The 518-nt window shown below is 65.8% G+C and overlaps 1 protein-coding gene across 1 annotated transcript in view; it reads left to right on the plus strand.

Annotated features, from left to right (window-relative positions):
- Positions 1–518, plus strand: part of LOC104500952 (protein AF-17-like) — a gene marked incomplete at its 3' end in the record, with an annotated part of 15,533 nt that overhangs the window by 11,123 nt on the left and 3,892 nt on the right. The window lies entirely within an intron of this gene.

Here is a 518-nt window from a genome sequence, read left to right on the forward strand (position 1 = left end):
GCGTAGAGATTGCCCCATCCCCCAGCCAGTGCCCTGTAACGTTGCTGGCGGCTGTTTCTTCAACCACCGGAAGAGAAAGAGCCGGAGGGGTGCTGTGGCCCCGCTGCCGGGCAGGCTGCTGCCCTGCCAGGGAAAAGGGATCCAGGCGTCTGAGCGGAGGGAGGGCGGAGGGGACACCGCGCCGGCGGTGTGGGCAGAGCTGTCCTCTCCTCCCCGGGTGGGACTGTCTGCAGCCCTGCTCAAGGAGCACTGGGGAAGGGACCTGAGCCAAAACCTGATGTCCTGACCTGAGCTTCGAGTCAAAGCCTTGCAGGGCTCCCACCTGCTCTCACTTTGCTCGGTTCTTCCCCGAGCTGTTTTAACAGCCAGCGTTCATCCCCTGGGACCCTAACCGGGGCTGGAGGGACCGTGGTGACGCGGGGCCTGGGGAGCGGATGCGCACCTTGGGGGGGGATGAAGCTGCTGGTAGCACCTCTCGTGCTTGCCAGGGAGCATCAGAGGCGCAGGCTGGGAGGGGG

The sequence above is a fragment of the Buceros rhinoceros genome, unplaced genomic scaffold, assembly GCF_000710305.1.
Source record: "Buceros rhinoceros silvestris isolate BGI_N320 unplaced genomic scaffold, ASM71030v1 scaffold27911, whole genome shotgun sequence".
NCBI lineage: Eukaryota > Metazoa > Chordata > Aves > Bucerotiformes > Bucerotidae > Buceros > Buceros rhinoceros.